The sequence below is a fragment of the Carettochelys insculpta genome, chromosome 10, assembly GCF_033958435.1.
Source record: "Carettochelys insculpta isolate YL-2023 chromosome 10, ASM3395843v1, whole genome shotgun sequence".
Classification (NCBI taxonomy): Eukaryota; Metazoa; Chordata; order Testudines; family Carettochelyidae; genus Carettochelys; species Carettochelys insculpta.
In genome coordinates, this window is record NC_134146.1 from 47,717,176 (window position 1) to 47,734,594 (window position 17,419).

The following is a 17,419-nucleotide window of genomic DNA, read 5'->3' on the forward strand; positions in this document are numbered from 1 at the left end:
GCCGCAGCCCAGCCGGACCAAAGGGCAGAGGGAGGCAGCAAGAGCAGGCCCAGCGCAGAGTGTACGTGTGTGTGGGAGTGAGTGCCACCACCAAGGGGGGGTGTGCAACTCACACTCCCCCCCCACTGTCCCTCCCTGCCCCACAGAGAACCACACACCTTCACTGACAATCTCCCCACCCCAAGATACACCCTTCCGTCAGCCGCCTCCCACGGGCGTCCGTCTGCCCTCCACAGTGTCCCCACTGACGTTATCCCCCGCCGCCCTGGGACTCTCTGCGGCCTTTCAGCACCAGGGCTGCTGCTCCCATCCGTTCAGCTCTCCTGAGGGGTTTGCCCCACTGTGCCGTCTACGCCTGCTCTGAGCCGGGCAAGGCAACACCGCGGTTACAGCGTTGGGAGGTGCCCGACACCCTGTCCACACCGGCACTGCACTGTGGTTGTCCCCAGAAGAGCTGCGCCAGCCACCTTGGGAACTGGCAACGGCAGGGAGGCCGGTGTAGACGTTCGAGCTCAAAATAAGCCTTTGGTGGCTGAACTGTCAAGTGAAAGCAATGGGCTTGTTTATGAGTCAGGAGCAGTCGTGCGCCTTGCTAATAAACTGCGAATTCTTACCAAATCAAACACACACACACTCCTACGGCAGCTGCTCCAGCCCCTTCCCCTAGGCACCCACATGGAGGGTAGGGCGTGCACGTTTCCACTGCACGCTGGCGCACAGGCAGCCACACACGAGTCATTAACTGCTGGGGCTAATGAGTGCCAACTCCAAGAACGCCTGGGAAAACTGCTGAGTGCGGCAGGGTGAGCAGCAGGCTCCCTGGTTTTCAGATTCCTTCCGAGAACCCATCCCCAGCATCAGACGCACAGGAGAGAAGGCCTGGGTCCTGAGACAGCACGAGGCCCGCTGAGCCTGTCAGTACCAACAGCCGAGGCAGGCACCATTTGCCACCAAAGGGTTAAATCCTGCCCTGGGTGAACCCAGGCAACCCCAGGGGCTTTCCCTGCTTGGAAGCAGCAAGAGAGAACCGGCCAGAGAGCCTGGCCAAGAGGAGGAGGGGGAACGTCTTCACAACTCGAAGAATTGTTTGGCGGCCGTTCTTTGGCCCGTGTGCTGCAGGAGGCCAGAGAAGACAGACACAGGGGCGCTGCCCGCCCTGGGCAGTGACAAATCTGTCCTGCAGAGTGCAGAACTCAGCCGGCTGGGCGGGGACCGGCGGCGCCAGATTTGCATGGCCCTGTTCTGGGAGGGGCCTTACGTGACATAACCTGCAACCGAAGACTGGTTTTAATTCCTGAAGACTCCTGGATGAGAACTAGGAGATCAGGGACTGGGGTCAGAGAATCCAGGGGTGGGGGTGGGGGGTCAGGATACCCTGTGCCCTGCACCCACCGCTAAAGCCAAGGGCTCTTGCTCTGTTCCGTGTCTTTGGACAAATGACTAGAGAGCCGCATGCGGAGAAGGCCTGACCCCCGGTCGCTGAGATGTAGGACTCGGTCCTGGTGCCCACTGGGGGTGCGTGGGATAGGACTATGTGGGCTGTCAGGAAGCCAAGGGCTGCAGGGATGGGATGGCAGACCCAAAGGGGAGATGCACCGGATGGGAGCCGGCAAGTGAGGGACTTGGGTGAGAGCAGAGAGGTCCCTGGGAGGAGAAGGGTGGGGGGGGGGTGTCAGGGCCCGGGAGGAGCAATGAGGGGGTCAGTTGGGGCTCTCAGGTGCTGCAGGTGATCCTGGGTACTGCCCTAATGCCCTTTGCAGACCGGGCCCCCCTACATGTGCACGATCATTCCCCACTTCCTGGGCTGGCTCCCAGCCCCACAGAAATACACAGAGCTCACGAGCAGGGCAGGCTCGCCAGCAGCACCCTCCGCTGCCCATGCGGAGAGCACGGCTGCAGCTTCTGTTCACATGGCCCTGGGGAGTCACGGGCCACCGGTGGAATTCCACGCTTACAAATGGCCAAAGCCGCCTTCCCCAGCTATCGCAGCTATGGCCACCATGTGCCAGGTGCTGGCTCAGTGTGTGAGTGCCACTGCCCTCTGCTGGCTGGACTCACACCAGCTCAGCTGTGTGCCATAGGCCCTCTATAGGCCACATGTGTGTCATATGCCCTATAGAGCCCTGGTTGCCTTTAGCTCAGCTGGCAGGGGCCTGATTTTCTGAAACAGGAGAGTTGCTCAGTTGCTGCTGTTGAGATTTGGAATGGCCACAGTGTTTAGCTGGGCAAGGCATGGCAGCACACCAACAGGCTGAGAGCAGCTCCTCCTTGCTGAGTCTGTGGCTGCTCCTGCTTGTCCACCTCTTTTTCTTTCCTCCCCCTCGCCTCCCGTAGACAGCTGGCCAACTGCCTCCCTCCCAGCCTGCTCTGTGGGCTGGGGACAGTCTGAGAGCCACAGCAGAGAGGCCCTGTCCTCGGAAAGGCCCAAGAACTTTACAAGGGTCAGTGAATTAAACCTCTCCTTGTGTGGTACCTTGGTGTTACCGGGGAAACTGAGGCATAAAGCAAGGCTGTAACCCCACCCAAGGTCACCCAGACAGTCTGTGGCAGAGCTGGGACCAGAACCCAGGAGAAGGCTGAGAGGGGGCAGGACAGCAGTTTTCAAGTACCTAAAAGGGCGTTACAAGGAGGAGGGAGGAAAATTACTTTCCTGAGTCTCTGCCAGGACAAGAAGCAATGGGCTGAAATTGCCGCAAGGGAGGTTTAGGTTGGACATTGGGAAAAATGTCCCATCAGGGTGGTTAAGGACTGGACCAAAGTCCCTGGGGTGGTTGTGGAATCGCCTTCATCGGAAACAAGCAGCCCTGTAGCACCTTAAAGACCAACACATTTGTTTATTAGGTAAAGGGCTTCCATGGGTAACACCCACTTCCTCAGATTTGCAGCCACGGGAGATATTTAAGAGCAGGTGGGATAAACATCTAACAGGGATGATCTAGCTGGTGGTTGGCCCTGACGTGAGGGCAGGGGCCTGGCCTTGATGACTTCTCGAGGTCCCTTGCAGTTGTAGTGCTCTATGATTCTATGCAGACTGTAACAAACCCTGGCCCATGCAGTCAGGTGCCCCTGTACCGACGGGTTAGATGTTTGAAAGGGGTGAGGCTCACAGGGGGTCTGCAAGCCAACCTCTGTGCCTACAGGGTGGGCCAGTTGCTCATGGGGGAAGATGGGTGGGCGGGCATGGCACAGCATGGGGGCCACAGTCTGGGGTCAGTTCCTCTCTCTGCCACCTGCTTGCTGCATGAGCTCAAGAGAGCCACCTTTTGTGCCTCAGTTTCCCCACTTGTAAAACAAGTATCCTGCCAGCCTGCCTTGCAGGGGCATTGCGGTCTAAGCCTCATTCAGGAGCCATTGCCATGAATGTTGCAGATGGGGAGGGACCAGAGGAATGCAACACAGAGCTGGCGCTGTGCTGGGGAGGACAGACCAACCAGGTCAGCCCCTCTGCTAGGAGTGGGAGGCTGATGCAGCACCTCTTCAGCTGCAGTCTGCGCCTGCCCAAGGGGTGAGAGGAAAGGCCTGTGGGGCCTGAATCCTAGGGAGGGCTGGGGAAGGTGGCAGGCTGTGGCTGGGCTGGGTGTGGTGGCTGCCTCTGGATAGGGCCACTGGGGAGCCACCTGGACGGACAACGCTGCGGAACCTCCAGCTCCTGGGAGAAGCTGAGGGCATCTATGGAGGGACCAGAGGGGTTTAAGGGGTGGACAAGCCAGGGCTGGAGTTAGCCCTGGGCAATGTGGGTGTGTGAGGCTGGCTGGAGCGGCTGCTTCATTGGGTAGGGCCTTGCGGATGGGAGCTGGGGCAGAGAGAAGCCCGTGTGCTGTTGCGCCTCTTGGAGGGGTGTGCAGGTGAGCGGTGCAGACAGCTGCGCTGGCGGGAGAAGATCTGACAGTCGACCTTCTAGGCCTCCCTGGGGGCTACCCCACAAGCACAAAGGAGGGCTCCTGATTTGTCTGGCTGGGGCAGCGGCCCTAGAGCGAGAGGAAATGGAGTCATGGCAGCGTGTGGCCTCAGGAGATGCCCGACCCCGCTGGCTCCTCCTGCCCCTCGATGCGTTACTCTCCCTGCTTCACTCAGATCCAGCGCCGGCCACGGGGCGAGTGGGAACTCGAGAAGGGCAAATGGCAGCCCACCTCCCCGACCCCCATGCGGCCAGGGGTACGTGTCACCCTAGCACTGCTGCAAGGAGAGGAATGAATTAGAACGTGCGGTGGAAGCTACAAGTGTGACCTTCCCACAGGAGAGGGCCTGTCCCGCTCGCCTGGCTGGAGCGGTAGGTTCGACCGGATTTCAGGAGACAGTGCTGCCCATGGGGGCCTCGGGGGCACCGCAGGGTTTGTTTTCTGGCCGCACCAGTAAATCTCTCTGCGAGGGCAGCCATTTTGTGCACGGCTCCTCACAGAAGACACCCGCCGCGCTCTCTCTCACAGGGACGCTTGCCTTTTGTCCTTCCCACATGAGACTGCGGCCTCCTCTGCCTGAAAGCACGTTTGCTCCTTTGCATACGGAGCAGCACCTGGAAGGGGAGCGGCTCGTAGCGAATAGCTTTCCACCCACCCCGCCCCAGCTACTCGCCTGCTGGGCCTTCCATGCTCCTGGCCCTTCTCTCCCGCCAGAGCTCTGCCACTGCACGTTGTCATAGCTGCAGGGCAGGCAACGGGGTGAGATTTGGGAGACTGGGGCTGGAGAGGAGGGAGCCATGCTGTGCCATGGTGCAGGAGGGGGCACTGTTAGGCAGACCCGGCGCTGTGGCTGAAGGACGGGACTATGGGGCCGACTCCCCCGCCTTCGTGCTACCAGCAGCTGTGGCCAAGGGGCTTCGGAGATGCCGCCCCTGCAGAGGAAGCCATGAGGAGGAAAAGGGGGAGCGAGTTCCTCCTAATGGTCGCCAGGGGCTGGAGAAAAGGAGCATGGCATTAGGGGGTGCTGTGCTGCAGGAAGCGGGGTGACTCAGTAGGGGGCGCTCTCCCCTCTGGGTCACTGCTGAATCCAGTGCGGTGCTATAGGGAGCTGTGCTGCAGGAAGCAGGGTGACTCAGTAGGGGGCGCTCTCCCCTCTGGGTCACTGCTGAATCCAGTGCAGTGCTATAGGGAGCTGTGCTGCAGGAAGCAGGGTGACTCAGTAGGGGGCGCTCTCCCCTCTGGGTCACTGCTGAATCCAGTGCAGTGCTATAGGGAGCTGTGCTGCAGGGAGCAACACAGGGGACTCCACAGGGGGCGCTCTCCCCTCTGGGTGCCCATGCAGTGCTAGGAGGTGCTGTACTACAGGCAGTGGAGTGGGTGACTGTGTAGTTTGACTTTTTGACTCTCCCCTTTGTTGAGGCCAATGCCCGAGCGTGGCGGCAGGGGGTGCTGTGCTGCTAGGGGTGCCACCTTTCAAAGCACACCTCCAAACCCAACTCCTGGCCTGCAGAGTTACTCCAGTTCTTGGTGGCCCACCTCGGTGGAAGCATTATATTTGGACTGACCCTTCACTTTGTGTTTTTAACGACCCCCAACGCTTGCCCCGGTGTCCCTGCGGTTGTAGACCGTCTCCCCAGGGTGCATGCTGGGTAACATGTGCCCCAGCTGCAGCCCTGCTGCCCCGTGAAAGACCAAGGATTTGGGAACGCCGACTCCTGGCAAAAGGGGAACTGAATCCAGCTTGCTGAAAGCTGGGACTGCGTAGGCAGCGTGCTACCGCTGCATGTCTTGTGTCGCTGTGCTGATCTACCAGTGATAAATGGACCCAGGGCCAGGGTCTGATGTCCTCTTCCGGGGAACCCCAGGGCCTCTAGGATGTGTCCCTGTCGCTCTCTTTTTAACGCTCTGGCAACACCTCTGTAGCTGGCTGTTTTGGGGCCACATTTTGGAGCTTTTCTCTGCAGGCATGATTTTTAAACACAAAACCATGGTTCTGTCACAATCCCAGGACTCCAGGAGCTGGGGATTTAGTGAAAAAAACCCCCACCTCATGCTGCAAGAGCTGGCATGGCTAGGTGTACAGAGCACGTGGGCCCCTGCAGCGCTAGCCACTGTTGCCATCTTCAAGTGCATAAGCAAAGCCCTTGGTTTGCTGGAAGGCCTCTGTTTCCTCCTTCTCCCTCCCCTCCGTGCTTTCATATTAAAACACAGAGCCTGAACGTTTCCTTTCTGGTGCGCCCCTGCTGAGCCCTACCCCGTGCTGGCTCGCTGCCCGTCCCTGCAGCTTGCAAGGGAAACCAGCTGACTAACCAGTCCTGCTGGATTTGTGAGCTTGCAGAGGGAGGGTGGGGTGTGCAGCACATGCGTGTGCAAGGCTGCCTAGCACGTATGTGCGTAGCATGTCCGAGGGAGAGCGTGGGCCTGACTCGTCCCAAGGCTCTGGCCCGGCCTCTCCCGGGGGAAACGTCGTGCGCGTGTGCCGCGTGCCCCTGCAGGCGTGTGTCACGCGCTGGTGAACACGTGTGAGCAGCACACACCCCCCCCCCCACGCGGGGCAGCGCGTGCTGGGTGCGAGCGCCGGGGATGCCGCCTGCAGGGGCCGCGGGTGTGACGCGGTGTGGGCGGGCAGCGAGGGGCGGGCGAAGGAAGCGGGGGCACGAGTGTGGGCGGGGGCGTGCCCGTTTGCACCCCCACACGCTTGCACCTCCCGGGGGGGGCGGGGGGGGTGAGCGAGGCCCCGCCCCAGCCGGAGCCCAGAGGGCGACTCAGAGCCGCTGCCCAGGTGGCGTGGGAGGCCCTGGGCCGGCTCCTGCGCAGGCCCCGCTGCGTGTTGCGCCCGGCGCCGGGCGTCCATGATGTGCAGCCTGAGCGGGAGCGGCAGGCGCCGCGAAATGGCGGCTGGGGAGGCGGGGAGAGGAGGGGAGGCGGGAGCAGGGGCGGGAGGAAGCCACTTGATCCAGGGCTGAGCTCGCGCCGAGCCCCGCACACAAAGGGCTGGAGAGAAAACGCGGAGGCCGGCGGGAGATCTGCACGGAGCGGGGCCTCCTCCCCGGGCGGCGGGAGCGGGAAAACGGGGCCGGCCCCCGCCCCCGGGAAACGAGTTCCGAGCCCGGCGCCGGGCCCAGCGCCCCAGCTCAGACCCCCAGCACCCGGGGCGCAGGGCGAGGGAGGGAAGCGGCGTTCGTCCGGCGGCCCGTCTCGAGTGCATTGTGCGTGCTGCGCCGTGCACCGGCCCTCGCTGCACCGCGGAGCATTAGTCCCTTCGTACCCGCGGGGACAGGGAGTCCCGGAGCAGGGACGTGGCTTGCTGAAGGTCGCACAGCAAAGCAGGGGCGCTGCCGGGGAGAGAACCCCTTCTGGCCCCAGAGCTGGGGGGGGGGAGCCCGGGCGTCCTGACCCCCTCTCGCCCCAGAGCTGGGGGGGGGGAGCCCGAGCGTCCTGACCCCCTCTAGCCCCGGAGCTGGGGGGGAGCCCGGGCGTCCTGACCCCCTCTGGCCCCGGAGCTGAAGGGGGAGCCCAGGCGTCCTGACCCCTTCTGGCCCCAGAGCTGGGGGGGGGGAGCCCGGGCGTCCTGACCCCCTCTCGCCCCGGAGCTGAGGGGGGAGCCCGGGCGTCCTGACCCCCTCTAGCCCCGGAGCTGGGGGGGAGCCCGGGCGTCCTGACCCCCTCTGGCCCCGGAGCTGAAGGGGGAGCCCAGGCGTCCTGATCCCCTCTGGCCCCGGAGCTGAAGGGGGAGCCCAGGCGTCCTGACCCCCTCTGGCCCCGGAGCTGAGGGGGGAGCCCAGGCGTCCTGACCCCTTCTGGCCCCGGAGCTGAAGGGGGAGCCCAGGCGTCCTGACCCCCTCTGGCCCCGGAGCTGAAGGGGGAGCCCAGGCGTCCTGACCCCCTCTGGCCCCAGAGCAGAGGATGGAGCCCAGGCGTCCTGACTCCGAGCCTGGCTATTTTCGTCTTCGCCATTTCTCAAAGCTTTGCCAGCCCGTGTGAATGAACCAGCCCCGGCCAGTAACCCCCCCGTGAAAATCCAGGCTGCTGAGCCGCAGAACGCTGGTGCCATGAGGCGCGGTGCGGCTATCGCAGTAGTAAACCAAGTGGCCTTGCCCTCCTGGGCCCAGCGAAGGGGCCCTGCGTTTAACTAGGCACGCAGGGCACGGTTTTGCTGGGGGTTGCCGTTAATTTGGCAGGTAGCAGGCGGGACCGGGGGCTCCTGGCCGCATGCAGGGCACAGACTATGCGTGCCACGGGGCTGTGATGGGCGTTCTGGTGTGTCGTGCCCTACCGGGATCTCTGCCCATGTTCTGCTGCTGTTGGCACACGGCTACGTGCCAACGGTGGCTTTAAAGCACCACTGCAGCAGCCCACCAAGCCTGGGGCCAGCGAGCACTGGCCTTGTGCTGGCACAGGATGGCTGCAGCTGCCCTGAGGGGCTGTTCTGGCAGCCGGGTGGACAGCGTAGGCATGGGATGCCCTCTCCAGGGTTTGAAATGGAGGCGGCATGGTACTGCCAGATTTCCCCTCCAAGGATGAGCCTACGGGCACTGCTCTCGCTTTGCGCCCCAGAGATGCCCAGGGCATTGGCACACAGGTGCAGTGTATCCAGAGCATAGTGCAGTGAGCAGTGATCGGAATGGGTGCAGTGCATGGTACACAGCGCAGGGCGGGGAGCTGGGGGTGACAGCCCCGACGGGTACAAATCAGCCTCTGGTCCGTCGTGAGTCCAGTGTTCTGCTCCAGGGAGTTCGGGGAGCAGAACTGGGTCCAACGTGCAGTCTGATGTGCGCTGGGCCGGATTACACAGTGCAGGGAACGAGACGCTCAGGCCCCAGGGAGCTCTTGGCAGCAGACGGCTTCCAGGCCTGAAAGAGATCTGGGCCCCCTGGGGCTGCCCTCTAATCCTTTTCCGAGCGGCACCTCGGGAAGTGGCTGGCGCTTGGGGCAGAGCAGTGAACCTGCAGTGGAAGATGTCACCAGTGCCCCGCCCCTGCCTGCGTTTTGGGGGTCTCTTTCCAAAGGCCTGGGCTGAATTAGATGGCTCAGGCAGTGAGCAGCAGAGCAGTGGGGAAGGGGAGGTAAGACACAGCACGAGCTTCTCCCCAGCTCTACCAGGGTCCCTTACCCCTCCCAATCCTCAATGGCAGATGCAGCTGGTATCACTGCTGGATAACACCTGTGATGCAGGGCTGCCCCCACCTAACGACGAGAGGCTGCCGACTGCCAGGAGCAGGGTTCCCACTAATTTTTCTGTCATACATGGAATAATTTTGTTGTGTGCACCAAGGCATGTGTGGATGTGCACCAGCTATAGAAACACAGGCTGCCCGCCGTGGGTGCTCTGCTAATCAGCTGGGCGGCACCTGAATCTCTCATGGGTGGCCGCCCATGTGCTCAGCTTCCAGGGAACATGGTCAGAAGGAGCGTCTGGCCACACTGGGGTCTCATGTGGAAACGTTTCTGGCTGCCTGGGACACATGGCTTGCACAATCACAAGGGCTTCGTGGTGTGGTTGGAACTTAGACTCCCGTGTCATAGAATCATAGAACACTAGGACTGGAAGGGGCCTCGAGAGGCCATTGAGTCCAGCCCCCTGCCCCAATGGCAGGACCAAGTTCTGTCTAAACCATCCCTGATAGACATTTATCTAACCTGTTCTTAAATATCTCCAGCGATGGAGATTCCACAACCTCCCTTGGCAATTTATTCCACTGTCTGACCGCCCTGACAGTTAGCAACTTTTTCCTAATGTCCAACCTAAACCTCCCTTGCTGCAGTTTGAGCCTGTTGCCTCTTCTATCCTCAGAGGCCAAGAAGAACAAGCTTTCTCCTTCCTCCTTATGACTCCCTTTTAGATACCTGAAAACCGCTATCATGTCTCCCCTCACTCTTCTCTTTTCCAAACTAAACAAGCCCAATTCTTTCAACCTTTTTTCATAGATCACATTCTCTGGACCTTTAATCATTCTTGTCGCTCTTTTCTGGACCCTCTCTAGTTTCTCCACATCTTTTTTGAACTGCGGTGCCCAGACCTGGACACAATACTCCAGCTGAGGCCTAACCAGCGCAGAGTAGAGCGGAAGAATAAAGGAACAGGCACCACCATTTCACCTAATGGAGGATCGCCATTCACTGTTAACAGTATAGGGTCTCTGACACACAGGCAAGCGATTCTGATTCTCTCTGGCAGACGTGTACACAACTACACATGAGCATGTGCAGTCCCCACCCCCCAAAGCTAGGAGGGTGACAATGTGCTCACTCCATCGGGCAGCTGAAGTGAGCGGCCAGGACGTGGCCAGGTAGAAACTTTGGGGATGCCTGATCTCAGTGGGAAGTGGGGACCCCAAAGCTGCCCTTCAGGCCTTGAGAGCACCCGCCAGCATCGACGATGGTGTAATGAGTGCAGGGAGTGGCCATGGCTCCTTCAGCGTGCCAAGGCTAAAGGAGACCTTGCTGACCCTGGAATTGCCGCTGCTGGTGCGCCAGTGCCCAGCTACCCCTGGGGATCAGTGTCTCCTGTGAGCTGAGTGCTTGGGCAGCTGCCCAGGAAAGATTCTGGTGACCAGCTGATGAGCAGAGTGCCTGCAGCTGGCAGCATGTGTTTCTGTGGGTGGTGCACATCGCTGCAGGCCTTGGAGTGCATAACAAAATTTATTCCAGCCGCAGATGGAAAGTGCCAGGGACTATGGTCAGTCCTCAGGTACATGCGGAAATGAACAAATGAGCCAAGAGATCTCACCGACCTGCCCTGAGACTGCAACCGCTGCACAGGCATGACTCACCGGGCTTCCCAGCAGCTGGTTTCACCCACAAAGCCCAGCTCCTGGCACACCCTGGTGCCCTGTGGGGGTGTGAAACACAGTTGGGGGAAAGGGGGTGTGTAACACTCATCTCAAGTGTTTCTCATGTCCCTGGCTTGCGGCTGGCTCACAGAGGGTGCTAGCCTGTGACTGCCACTAGCAGGGAGGGGGTGTCCTTTTGCCCCAGCCGGAAGGGTGTTCTGCAGTCCTGGGTTTGAATCCTGCTGGAGGAGTCACCGTCTTGGCCTCTTCCATAGCTGAGCCCCTTGCCAGCAGGTCTGGGGCCTGGCATGAAAAACCCAGGCAGCTTTTAGCCCTGCCAGGAGCTTCTGGCACACGGAAGGCGCCCCTGGGTGTTGGTGGGGTGATGTTAGCAAAGGCGGGTTCCACCAGGCTGCTCTAGCAAGGAGGGAAGCAGTGGGCGCACGCCTGCTGTACAGCTAAGCTGGCCCCACTCAAATGGCATCCTGAGATCCTGCACCAGCCCAGCTCCCAGGGACACAACTCTATTTCCGAAGGCTTGCTGCCTCTGTGCAGGGTCCGCTCTCCCTTGGACCACAGTCTCAAAACCTTCCAGCCACCCCCACAAGCAGCTAACTCCCCTGAATGCTTCCCACTGGGCGAGGTCTGCAGCGGCTGCAGCTCACAGAGCCTTTGTGCCTGGCTGGGATACAAGCACTTTGCCCCACCAGCTCTGGGGATCCCAGAGGGAGGGGGTGGCTGCTGCCTGGACATCCCTGTCACTCAAACGCTGCATCCAGCTGCCCTGCAAGTCTGCAGTCTTGCACCTGCCGCCCAGCAAAAGGGCACTGCCAGGGGTGGGTCTTTCCTGCTCTTCTCCACACCATCTGCATGACAGTCGGGGCTTCGCTCCTCCAGCCACCGCCCAGGCCAGAGCGCACCGAGGACACCTGCAAATCTCTGTCCTCTTTGGCCAGCTCTGGGCTGCTGCATGGCAGAGCCCTGGCAGGATAAACGCCCTGCAGGGCTCAGCAGGGCAGCTGCCCCCAGGGCTAGAAGGACACACCTCCCAGGCGGAAATCAGCACTTCCCTCTCAGGCCCCTTCCAGGCCCATGCAGCCAGAGGGGCTTAACTTGTTTCCCTTTAGGTGCCAAAGGCTGAGCCCCTCCTCCTCTCCGTGCTATGCTGGAGAACTGTGCTGTTTTGAACACACCACGACTCCCACCATGCAGCTCACTGCAAATCCAGCCCCGGGCTCCTCACCCCCAGCTCTGCCCCACGCCACTTAATCCCGACCAGCCCCCTGCTACTGCTGTTCTGCCCTGAGCACCTTCCCGCCCCAGCTAGACTGAAGCATGGAGGGTTCCACCCTCTCTAGGTGCCAGGTCCTTTGGGGGACCCTCTCCCTGGCTGCCTGCGGTGCCCGCGCCCCACTGCGGCTCAATCGTCCGGCTGAGCCGCGCTTGGGCTTTGGCTGAGCTCGCTGCGCCCCGGCTGCCCCCGGTTCTGGGGGAAAAGGGGGAGAAGAGAGTCCCTGACTGCTTCTGTGGCAGCTCCTGCCCCCACAGGTACCGACTGGCCCGGCGGCAGCTCTCGTGACCCTGCACTGGCTCATTCCTCCCCAGTGTGCCGGAAGGAGTGGGAGCCCCAGGAGTCCTTGAAGCTGGGGCTTGCTCAAGCCCATACACGTCCAGGCCCCTGGCAGGGCGAAACTCTGCAAGACCCACACAAAGCACCTATTGTGCCGAGCTCTTTGTCTTAAAGGCACAATGCTCCTTTCTGGTGTGGCTGGCCGAGTGGCGGGGCCCTTTCCCAGCGCACCGGCTCCCAACCAGGGTGGCCCTCTGCTGCAGGCTAATCTGCCTGGGCAGAGCCCAGGGCAGCACCCTGCTCTGCACCGGCCTACTCCACAGTCCTTCCAAGGCTCCGTGTGGGCAAAGGGAACCCACTGATTGCTGTTGCTCTGTGTTGCTTTGGAAGGGGGTCTTTTATTATGGTGGGGGGACACATGGATGGGTGCGGGGCCAAGCACACGGTAATGGGAGGGAACAGGCTGACTGGATAACCCACGTTACCCCACCACCCCCGGGAACATTCAGCTGCCCCAACCTGATCTGTGGGTGACAGAGGAGGCTGCAATGTTCCAGGTCTGGGTGGATTCTGTGCTGGGGTCCAGATCCTGAGCTCCTTCCTCCAGCAGATCCCGATCGTCCATCCCAGGAGAAAGCAACACGCAGCAGCAGCATCGTCCTTGTGTTTGGCGGCTGGCTGGGAGGAACGCCGGCCTTGCCACATGCTGACGGGGACGGGGCCCAGCTTGGAGGCCTTGCAGAACACCCGAGGAGGGACATCTGGGCAGCCTCTCCTGCCGACGGGCCTCAGTGGGGCTCCCCCAGGGTGGGGTTGCAGCCCATGGGCAGAATGTCCGACAAGTTCCCCCCTCTCCTTGGCCGCAGTGTGGACGTTTGTCTGGCCCATTTCCTTCCCTGGCTTCAGATGGGGCCTTCAGAGCGGAAAACGCTGCTCTGCCCTTCACACACTGGGCCCTGGGCTCAGAGTCCTGGGGAAACATCCCCTTCTCTGACTCTGGCTGCTCACATGCAAGCTGGGGCCTTGGACATGGGCCGTGCTTGGTGGGTCACCCTCCGGCTAGGGAACTGGCTGTTACTTCCTAGAAGGCCACAGAGGAGCAAGGAAATCGTTTGCTTAGTAAGAGCTGACGCGCTGCAAACAAACCAACTCCTCGTGGGGAAATTGGTCGAGTGACTAGCGTGTCTGTCCCAGCATTGCCTCCTGCTGGCTGCAACCTGTCCCACCTCCATCAGCATCCCCTCGCCCTCTTGTGGCCGCAGCACAGGGTGCCTAACAGGCCGAGCACTACCGCAGCTGATGGAGAGTCCCCCGCGTGCTTGCAACAAAAAGGTCCCCAAGTGCTCCACGGTGAGTTGCAGAACAGCCGCGATCAGTCCTGCTGAAGAGGCTGCCAGACCCCGCCACGTGCAGCCAGACCTGGCGGCTGTGACGTTACCGACAGGCGGATGGATGCTGCAGCTGGACATAGGGGAGCTGCTGTTTGCCAAAGGCTCAGGGGCTCTCTGGATCCGTCGTAGTGACCAGGGCGCTGAGCTTTCGGGGAGAGGGGCGGAGGCAGGAGAACCAGTGGCTGCGTGGGAGCTAAGGGGCGTATGTGTGTCCAAACCGCTTGGGGCACCCAGCTGGGTTGTATCCATGACCTCTGTTACCAGTTACAGTGAGAGGAGAAGGTGGTGGTGGGGGGGTTGTTTGGCTAAAACCTGTAGCCTCCAGGCTCCGGCTGGTTGCAGGGGGAAGCTGGGGGGTTGCTGGGGGGTTTGGGACTAACTTCCACCCTGAGCTGTAGTGCGTGGACCAAAATCCTCCCCCAGGCGGGAGCGGTGTTCGGTCCAGGCCTGTCCCTAGGCCAAAATGTTCCTCTGTGCAAAGCAGCCTAGGCCCAAGGGGGTGTTGCATGGGGAGAAGGGGGCTTCCGTGTTCCGCCCAGCCCATCGGACTCAGTTTCCCCACTGCCCCCAGGTTTGGGGCTGCTGGGTGAGGCTCAGCTTAGCTCAGCCAGAAGGGGGCACTGCAGGGCCAGGAACCCCCTCCTCCAGGTGGTCAGCATGTGGCCCCTGCCCCTACAGCTGCGGGGCAGTGAGAATTGCAGCTCCCCACCCCAGGGTCCCACACGGCTGCCGCTCTTGGGGGAGCTACTTGATGAGGCTGAGGCCTGAACAAACTCATGTCAGCTGGTAAGAAAAGCAACAGTGGGACCCAAGCGGCGGGAGGGGGCACGGTGTGGCTTGGCCTCGCTTCAGCTCCAGCCCAGCGTGAGCCGTGACCAAAACTGGTTGCTGCTGTGACACGAGTGCTGTGGGGTCACAGGCCCGCTCCCGAGGGGTAGAATCCAGCTCCCCAAAGCCTGCCCTGCAGTCGCACTTCGTGGAGCGGTCACGTGGCCCAGTGGTTAGAGCCAAAGCCGTTGAAGGGGAGGGTGTGCGCGAGGATAAACCCAGTGAGGTGTGCAGACGTTGGGGTGCTGGGGGCCCCGACTGGCACCTTCGCTAAGGAGAGGCCAGGGGCTGGAGGGATGTGGGGCATGGACGCCCCTGAAGGTACCCCTGGCTGAGCCCTGCCTGTTTGCTAGCTGGAGCTGATAAGAGCCGCTGGGCTGGTTGCGTCAATGATTGACTAGCCGGGCTGTGTTCTCAGGGCAGCTGGGAGCCTGTGGCCAGGGGCCTGCGAGGGGCAGGCGGGAGCTGCAGCTGTCTTTGCAGAAGGCTGATAAGGGTGTTTGTCTGGCGCTGGCAGGGCCGATTCCCCAGCTCTGGGCTGAACCCTGCTCCCTGTGCCCCAGCCACTGAGTGGCCCATGCCGGGGTGGGGAGGCTGCCTGGGGCAGTGCCGGGCTGGCATGTTCCCTTGGGCTTGCAAAGCTGGCCCCTGGCCACAGCTGGTTCCTTCACTAGGCAGGGGCGCCTGGCCGTGGTGGTGCATTTCGTCTGGCAGCCCTGGTTAAAGGCTGCCTCCGTGCCAGGGATTAGCGGGGCCCAAACTCCTACAACCAGAGCTTCAGCCTCTTCCCCACCCCTGCTACATGTCTCCTTCCCTCTCTGCCCATCTCCCTCCACCCGGGCCCCCAGCTGCCCCCGCACTGGCTCCGTGCTGGGCCAGGCTGGGCCAGGCCTGCCTCTGAGGCACAAAAGGGACGTTTCTTCATCCCATGCTGATCCTGATGGGCGCTAGTGTGGGGCGGGGGCGGGGCCACAGGGCATCCAACCAAACCCCTGACCCACCCAGTGCACAGCTCCAAGAGACACCCAGCTGGGCTAGGGCCAGGCCTGGCCTCAGAGCCTGGGGAGGGGTTTGGGGTCTGCACCCCTGCCGGGCCAGGGGCCTGAGTAGGGCCGGGCTTTAGCCCTCATTCAGTGGCCGCAGCCTGCCAGCTCCCTCCAGGCCATCTGCACAGCTGCTACAGAGCCAAGCTTGTCCCCGGAGACACGCCCCGGCTCCCCCCACCCCATAGCCTCAGCCCTGCTGGCTGCCTGCTCCCAGCCCTGGCAAGGCCTGCACTGGTGCGACGTCTCCTCATGTCACGGCCCCCGCGCTGCCTCCCTGCACACCCAGCAAACAGCCCCCAGCTGGCACCGAGCTGCTGGGATAGCATCTGCCTGGGGCCTGGCTCTGCCGCCCCAGCTGTGCAAGGACTCTGCATCAGCTGCCAGGCCCCCCGTGAGTCCCTGCAGCCTGGGGCTAGCTTCTCTCTGGTCTCGGTGCTGCATGGCACATGCACGTCCCAGCTCGTGTCCCCTGGGAAGCTGCCTGCCCAGTGGGGTGCAGTCAGGCTGCCCGGGCCCCCGGGTGTCCTTGAAAGCCTGGGGGAGGCTGGCCGGGAGGGGCTTTCCCCGGAGGTGTGACTCCTGCCAGCGGGACGGATGACACTGGAGTTTGTTCCCGTTTGTAGCAGCGTCTAGGCTGCGGCAGGCACGGCTGCTGGACTGTAGGTGTCCTGTGCCAATGTGGGCAGGAGAGGTTCTACCAGCACCAATCCATCTGCCCGCCTGAGAGGCAGGAGAGTTCCTCCAAGCACCGGCTGCACGGAGGATTAGAACAGCTTGCATCAGTCAGGGACTCCCCTGCTGTGGGGTCATGTAGCCTTTTAGCTTAGGCCTGGCCAGGGCTCCTTCAGCCCCCTCTGCAGAAGAGAGGTGTGGATACTGGCCCAGCAGGGTCCCGGCTGTCTCTCTCCTCCCGCACCCAGTTCAGTTTGCCAGCTGTCATTCTCCCAGCCATTAGGCAGCACTACCAGGGCAGGGACAAGAGGGAAACTCAGGTGACCCGCATGCCCCAAAACCCTTTGACAGGCCTCCCCCGCTTGCCTCCAGATGCGCATGTCAGGTGAGCCGTAACCCAGAGCTGCCGATCTAATTAAAGAGCCCACGCACGTGGTTGTGTTACAGAGAGACCCCAGCCCCAGAGCAGGGCGGCAGTACGCTACACGCTGTGTGGAGGTCGATAAGGGGTAGTCCCTGCAGCCAAGAGCCTACAGCGTAACTAGACGGCAGCCTGGGTGAGAAGAACAGGGGTAACTGTCCTCTTGGACAAGAGGTGCAGAGTCCCTGTGGCCCCCACATACGAAATCCTGGTCTCTACGTTCTGCCCTCCTCTATCTAGCCCCCCTACCTCCTACAGTTCCTGCTGGGTACTGTATGACTCCTGCTCTAGTGCATCCGTGCTAGGCTGCTGCATTCCTCCCCAGACGTAGCCGCATTCCAGAGGCGCTGCCTCTGTCTGCTTAGTAAAGTGCCTTGGAATCCCGGAGCATGAAAGATGCTATTCAAAGCTCTTGTTTTCACTATCATTGTGTTTCCCCAGGCAGGACCCGTCCCTTGTTAAGGGGTTACCTCCCCTGGCTTTGCAGCCATGGGGTCAGGGCCATTTAATACTGCTTTCCCTGGGCTGAGCACAGAGAGTGGATCTCTGCTCTTCGCCATGAGGAGGTCTCTCAGCCCCTGCTGGGTTGGATGCAACTGGGACATGCTGCAGGATGCTGGCTGTAGGCAGATGCTGCAGACTGCAGTCCTTTTCATCACCTTCCCTGGTAGCTGGAGGTTGGAGGCAGGAAAAGAGCTTGGCAGATCTTTGTCCTCTTGAACCCAGGCCAAGTTCAGCCCCCTGGGAAGTGGGTAGGCAGCATTCCCCTGGGGAGGCAGCCGCAGTGCCTGTCACGACTGGCTGTTCTTGGTCTTTGCT

The 17,419-nt window shown here is 61.6% G+C and overlaps 1 long non-coding RNA gene across 1 annotated transcript in view; it reads right to left on the reverse strand.

The window, feature by feature from the left end:
• The window catches only part of LOC142018501 (uncharacterized), a 60,096-nt gene that overhangs the window by 25,041 nt on the left and 17,636 nt on the right, over positions 1–17,419 (reverse strand). The gene's annotated exons all lie outside the window — the stretch shown is intronic.